This window comes from Canis aureus, chromosome 36 (assembly GCF_053574225.1).
Source record: "Canis aureus isolate CA01 chromosome 36, VMU_Caureus_v.1.0, whole genome shotgun sequence".
In the NCBI taxonomy this organism is placed as follows: Eukaryota; Metazoa; Chordata; class Mammalia; order Carnivora; family Canidae; genus Canis; species Canis aureus.
In genome coordinates this window covers 7,082,662-7,088,794 of record NC_135646.1, presented here as the reverse complement: position 1 = coordinate 7,088,794, position 6,133 = coordinate 7,082,662, and the positions used below count along the sequence as shown (strand labels likewise).

Sequence of the window (6,133 nt, the reverse complement as noted above, 5' to 3'; positions counted from 1 at the left end):
ACTGTCTAGAATAGAGCTAGAGGGGTTCTCCAGAAAATGATAGACTTCCCCATACTATCTAGAATAGAGTTGGAGGGGTGCTCCAGAAAATAGTAGACTTCCCCATGCTGTCTAGAATAGAGCTAGAGGGATTCTCCAGAAAATGGTTGAGTTCCTCACACTGTTGAGACTAGAGCTGGAACGGTTCCCCAGGAGGCATGGCTGACTTAAAGTCAGTAATGATAAGAGCAAAACTTTTAAGGTTTTTATTCTGGAATATGCTCCCCCTTATTCAGCACCCCGTCTTCTTTCCAGAGATCCACAGACTCAGCCTCCCTAATGACTCCAAAACTCTGGAGTTCAGATCAAGTCTAACTCCATTAACACTGAGCAGAAAATACTTGCTAGCTATTATCAGCTCTCCAGCTGCGTCCAGCCCACTTAGTCAACAGGTAATGATAATTCTCCTAAGAACTCCCTGAGCTTTAAACCAAGTAAATAGATCTAAGCAAGCCCAGCCAAGAGTCAGCTGGTGAGGGAGAAGTATTTAGGCCAAACCACTTAGGCTTGACAGTATGTTATCAAAATTATTCTCAAAAATTCCTTAGAAAGATAACATTTTGCAGCACAGTTACTTCAAGTGTTTCAGCAGAAGCAGTGGTCTGCTCCAACACTAAAAAAAAAAAAAAAAAAAAAAAAGAAAAGAAAAGAAAAAGAAAAAGCTGATCTTCAGGGCTTTATGTTATGTTGGTCTGAGTTTGAGATCACATTGAAAAAACCATCCCAGCCAGATAAACAGTTTGAGAGTCAAGCAGTTCTGAGCTGTCCTAAGGAAACATGGCTTCCCAATTCATCCTTCATTCTTCCCAAACTGCTGCTGGCTGAGTCAAATGAGGGGCAGTTAGGTCTCTCTTCTTCTTTGCTGAGGACATATGCCAAAATGTATGGAAGTTAAGACGAGCTTGAAGGACTCCTCTCCATCAATGTGGGCTTCTTGGCGAGTGTGAGGTAGGGAGAAAGGGTGATGCCTTGTTCTTGGGCATCACTGGGAAACATGGGGCTGGCTTAGCATCAGGTGGACCACTGTCTTCTCTTGGCTCTCTGCTTTTCCAGGTAAGCACACATGGTGGTGGGTGATCCTGGAAATTTAAAAGAAAAGAAAAATCCCACTTGGTGTTTTTAAATTTTTTATCACCACACTGAACTTTAGGCAAACAAAAGCTTCCAAAGGTGCCTCAGTGCTTTCTGATAGGAACCCAGCCCCTTGCCCAGGGCCCCTGGCAGAAAAAGTGGGTGAGGATGGAGAATGGGGCAGCAAAGGGGAAGGTGAGAGCTGCAGCTGGGCAAACAGAGCCTGCATTGTTCCCCCCGCAGCATCAAGGCCGCAGCCTGGGACCGGTGCCTCCCTTAGAACACAGCCAACAAGCACATGGCGCCTCGCTGCTCTATTTACACAGGTGTCTTCCCTCCCCAGGGAAGTGGGGCTTTGCAAACATGCGTGACCACATGCTTCCATAAGATGGATGCTCACATCTGCATGCTGCCAAGGGGAGAAACTGAGGCCCAGAGAGGGGAAGGAAGGCTTTCAGGACCTAGCAAACCAATGATGGAAGCCGGAAGGGCAGGCAGGTGTTCTGACTCCCCACTGGCTTCTCTGGTTACCAGGCTGCCTTTGTCTTGTCAGCCCTGCTCCTGACAGGGATAAAGCCTTTGGGCTTTTCACTTTGGATTGTAGTAGCTTTCCCATCCGCCACTCCAAGCTGAAGCTGAAGCTCCCTAACTGTTTGGGGTGGGGGCTGGGCCAGTCACCCTCCTCCCCCGCCTCCCAGCCACACCTGTTAGTACAGCCCTGCCAACAGAGTGGCAGGGGAGGAGGGGACTCTGGACCTGGGAAAATATGGTCACATGCCTAAGAAATGTCCCGTGGCCCTACTAACACTACTCCACTCATACACTTTTTCTCTCCCCAACCCTAACATCTCCTGGAAAATGAACTCCAAGGAAAGCTGAAGGAGAAACCCAGCCCATTCATTCTGTTGTTTTTCTTTTCTTTTCTTTTTTAAGATTTTATTTATTTATTTGAGAGAGAGAGTGTGGAGAGCGGGGTAGAGGGGGAGGGAGAGAGACTCTCAAGCACACGCTGTGCCGAGGGCAGAGCCCCATGCAGGGCTCAATATCAGGACCCTGCGATCATGACCTGAGTCGAAATCAGGAGTCGGATACTTAATAGACTGAGCCACCCAGCTGCCCCTGTCTGTCATGTTTTTAATTGCCCATTTTCAAACTCTTGGCTTGAATGCCTCAGATTCTTCAGCAATTGGGTTGTAAGGAAATGAAAAGGGTAAAGGGGGAACCACAGATGAAAAGAGATGAAAAAGACTCATCATATTTTCAAACATTTTTTATTTAAATTCAATTTAATTGACATATAGTATAGTATTAGTTTCAGAGGTAGAATTTAGTGATTCATCAGTGCATATAACACCCAATGCTCATCACATCACATGTCCTCCTTGATGCCCCGTCATCCAGGTACCCCATCTCCCCACCCCCAAACCCTCCAATGACCCCTCAATTTGTTTCCTAGAGTTAAGAGTCTCTTATGGTTTGTCTCTCTCTCTGTTTCTATCTTATGTTATTTTTCCTTCCCTTCCCCTATGTTCATCTGTTTTGTTTTTTAAATTCCACACATGAGTGAAATCATATGATAACTATCTTTCTCTGAGTGACTTATTTCGCTCAGCATAACACCCTCTAGTTCCATCCATGTCGTTGCAAATGGCCAAGATTTCATTCTTTTTGATGGCTGGGTAATATTCCTGTGTGTGTGTGTGTGTGTGTGTGTGTGTGTGTACCACATCTTCTTTATCCATTCATCTGTCAGACTCATCACCTTTTTAAAAAGTGTTAAGATCAAACCATAGAGTACCTGAGAATGCTAACCTGGTGCTAACATGATGAAAAGATACAAAGTGATTACTATAAAAGCCAGGAGAGTGGTGACCTTGAGGGATGGGAGGAGGGTCACGATTGAGATGGGACATATGGAGAGGGTCTATTTCTTACCTCCGTGTTGGCTACAGTACAGTGCACCTTGTAGTAACCCATTAGGTTATACATGTTCTTTGCGTGGTTTTCTGTACCTGTGCTTTCTTTTTAAATTAAAGGGTTAAAATAACTTACCAGTTTCCTGGGATGCGAATCCCTGTCATGCGCCTCTTCCCAGTTGACATAACCATGTCATTATAGTAGCTTTCACGGGGACATCAGTATCTCCACCCAGACTTTGGCAAGGATAACCCTTGAGGAGGGGTACACTGGCATGGCAAAGCAGAGAGGAAGCAAGGCTGTTCCCCATCCCTTTGAACTGGAAAGTGATTCCAGTGAGTTTTCTTCTTCTTTGTCTGAAGTGAACGGAGCACCTTCAGAACATTCTCTGTAGCTGATGGGTAACTTACCTGCATGAGGGAGCTCATGATCTTCTCCGTCAGATCAATGCTGGTGCCTGCCTTCCTCTCATGAATCCCTCTGTGGCTGTCTCTAGCCACTTACCATTAGACAGTCATGCCCTTCCTCCGTCTCTCGAGGGACTAAGATGGTCACAGGGACTGCCCAAGGACCAACTCTGACTAATGCAAAAAAAAAAGACTAGGAACTAAGTCTTCCAAGTAAATGACCCGTTGGTCCTAGCGAGGCCACTCAAATATTATCCAGTGTCTCCAAGCGCGTGCGTACAATTGTGTGCATGACTGTTTAGAATAAGACAGCAGGTTGCTAAGCAATGCATTTCCAGAAAGGAGAGTGTGAAGAAAAAAAAAATAAACAGATGACAGGGTGAGATCCAATGCCTGCTAGGATAAGAACGTTTGGGTCCAGTTCACTTTGGTTTGTATGGGAGTGTCACGGGGACGTCAGGGCTCGCTCAGATCCGGCATGAGTTTCCAATCTCGCTTTCCAACTCCTCACCCTCTGTCTTATGTGGTGGGGAAAGCTGAGATGAAATATGGCCCTCTGGAGGGCCATGCCTTTGTGAAAGGCTATTACAGCTGTAGCAAAACTTTTGTAATCTGCACCGTATCCCATTACATCTCCAGGCTCCTTGGGTCCCTTCCCAGCCTCAAGGAAAATACACACACCCTTTCTCTTTCTTTCTTTCCTTCTTTCTCTTTTGCTCTCTCCCTAGTTTCTACTCTCGAAAAGGTCATCACAGTTGTTCTTTTCACAGAGGTTTTTCTCTAACCTTTGGGGCTAAGTGGCTTGAAATATGTAGAAAGGCGGGGTGGTAGGCAGTGCTTTAGGACTTGTTAGGTCATTAAGGGCTATGCACAGAGCACAGGATGAGAGGTCCCTGCAGGGGGTCATCATGAGGCTCCTCTGAGCCTTCTTATCCTTGGATGATGGCTTGCTGCCTGCTGCATCTATTAATAATGATGAGAGTTAGCTCTCATTGGGCCCAGGGGTTGACTCTCACCCCCTGAATATCTTCACACTTACTTCGGGTGAAGGAAACGAGTTAGAAGCAGACCACCTGGATTCCTGTCTGAACTCTGCTAGTTCCTAACTGTGTGACCTTAACAAATGTACTCAATGTCTCAAATTTCCTTATCTGCAAAGCAGAGGTCTTTATATTTACCTCATAATGTGAGGTTCAAGAAGATGACCCACGTCAAGTGCTGTAGACAGTGCACAGCATGGTGGACACACCCAACAGTACTTCCCTGTCTTTCATTTTGCTATGTTCTGAATTCTTTGGTGACATGACAGGTGTTAGGAGGTACAGCCTTCCCCTTCTTGTGCTCAGAGGAATCAAGCTGGGCTCAGGGATGTGGTTGGAGAGGAATGGAAATGAGTTCTTATTTGAGGAGTATGGAGAAGTGGGAAGAGAAAGGAAGGATGCAGAAGGTTCTTACAGTAGTTAGAATCCGAAGCTGCTCTAGTTGTGAGGGAACCAAGAATCTCGTTTGTGTCAAGAAGAGACAGAACTGGTCAGATAGAACTGACGATTCCAAAAATTGGGGTTTGCCACTGTCCGTTATCCTGAGATATTCAAAATACTTGTTAGCTAGGATGTTGGGCATGGAAGCTCCATGACAAAAAAGCCAACGTCATGAAGCCGGGAAGATCTGAGGTCCACCTGCTCCATTGTTGTTACCTGTGCAAATGGGGCTCACTTCTCAAACTTTCTGGGTCCTAGTTGAATCATTTATAGAAGGGGAATCATGGCTAGCTCATGGAGTTGTTAGTAGAATTAAATAGAATGATTTGTCTCAACATGTCCAATGGAGCACCCAGCCCACAGTAGCATTCAACATGCTCGTTGAGTGAATGATGGAAAGAATGGATAATAAACTTTCAATGGATGATACCACTCTTCACTTTTGAATTGATTTTCCCTTTCTTTGCTTTTCTTTCCTTTATGCCTATTTCCTTCTTTTCCTCTTTCTTACATTTTTAATTCCCAGGATTGTCCTCCCTGTATCATGTAGCTCTTTGCCTATCTTTACCTCAGTCTTGAGTCAGTATCCCCAGCCATGAAGGACCATAAGAGGTCCTTACCCCCCGCCCATCTGTATAGAAATTGCGTTATAAATGGATGAGGATGAAGAGGCTGCCCCGCCCCACACATGCCTCTCTGAACAGCTTTCTAATGGCAGCTCTGACTCTTGGTACACTTTCTTAACTTCTTTGCTAGTTCTTCACTGTGATGCTTATATGGATAGAAGGTGGAGGGAGAATGTGGTGAAGAAAAAGAGCCAGGAGAAGAGAAAAAATAGACTTATACTGGAGATCATGCGGCACTTCAGAGAAAGAACAGAATTGACCACAGAATAACATCACATAATTCTTTGCTGGTGGCCAAGTCTCCGCCCACCAAATCATACTTGTTTGCCAACCTAAAGATGGAAGAGGTACCTGAGTGAAAGAGAGGAAAATAGGACATAATGTCCTTTTGTATAATGTCAGGGAGAGAGGGGTAGTGTCAGTCTTGTGTCAAGGGATACAATATAGGAAATGTCCCCTCACCAAGGAACCTTTTACTAGCAGAGAAACCTATCATCTGCCCTTGTCCATCACTGCCAATGGAGTTGGGCTTGCAGAAGGTAGGACATCATGCAAAGATAATTCAAGAATCCTTTCTTTGGGATTTGCAATG

General features: G+C 45.2%; 1 long non-coding RNA gene across 1 annotated transcript; it reads right to left on the bottom strand.

The window, feature by feature from the left end:
• Positions 1-231: 231 nt before the first annotated feature.
• LOC144305949 (uncharacterized) lies at positions 232-1,644 on the bottom strand. The gene is made up of 2 exons (XR_013372981.1): positions 1,511-1,644; positions 232-1,118 (listed from the first exon to the last, which is right to left on the bottom strand). It is a non-coding gene; the product is annotated as an uncharacterized LOC144305949 (long non-coding RNA).
• Positions 1,645-6,133: the final 4,489 nt, after the last annotated feature.